Here is a 1,022-nt window from a genome sequence, read left to right as displayed (position 1 = left end):
TGGATTTTAATGCAATTCAAAGAATCTAACGCGATTTATTAGCTTAAACATTGCTTATATAAAGAAAAAATATATATAAAAGTAATATAATTATAATAAGTATTTTTTCCATGCCCCCGAAGTAACTATATTTCCAAAGAGGAAATTTCGTGCTTTCAGAGTGGACAAGTAAGAGTGAATATATTAAATAACAAGAAAATACCAGAAAACCATTTATTTATTATAAAAATGATGTAAACAGCGGTTTCACTCACGTGACATCTTGACAGTGTGTTCTCTCTAATAACACTCAACGCTGCTGTTACGGGCTCAACCATCTTGAAAACTTTGGGTATAATTCTTTTGATCAAAGCACGTAATGTAAGTAACCGTAATCTTCGCCGAAGGTGCGGTTCCACCAAACCAAACATTTTTTCTACAGGAAAATAAAAATAAAAATGGAATAAATATATGTTTTGAAGGAATTTCATAGAAACTTTGTGATTATATTTTTCATATATTTTGCAAAAATATTTTTCTTACCACAAAGAATATTACAATTTTCCCAACCTTTTTTGTTACAACTTTCAGTTTTTACAATGTGACGAGAAATTTGTTAATAACTACTTACAAAATAGACATAAAAAAATAGGTTTACAAACACTTTTGACCAGCAGCGTATGTTTCAAATACACGGTATTCCGTTGAATTTTATATAAAGCCGGTCAAAATACGACGTATAAAAAATCCTTAAATTATCTTTTCATTTATCAACTTACCTTGATTATCAGAGCACGGTGAGCGGGAAGCGAAAAAAAGTTTGCCTGAAATTGCGACAAAAACGGGCAAGTGGATCTTGTTCCTGATACCCTAGAGTCTTAAAAAATCATTTGCGCAAAATCGAATCTGCTCGTCTTCGCACCTGATAGTCAAAATATTGCTTTTCGCGATTTATTTGTAGAAAAAACCCTATTCGTGAGAGATTAAACCTTGAAAATGTATATTAATATCAGGTTTTGGAAATAATGCGTACTTCGTTACTT

Source organism: Belonocnema kinseyi, chromosome 1 (assembly GCF_010883055.1).
Source record: "Belonocnema kinseyi isolate 2016_QV_RU_SX_M_011 chromosome 1, B_treatae_v1, whole genome shotgun sequence".
Taxonomy (NCBI): Eukaryota; Metazoa; Arthropoda; class Insecta; order Hymenoptera; family Cynipidae; genus Belonocnema; species Belonocnema kinseyi.
The sequence above is the reverse complement of the archived record's forward strand: the minus strand, read 5'-3'. Positions refer to the sequence as shown.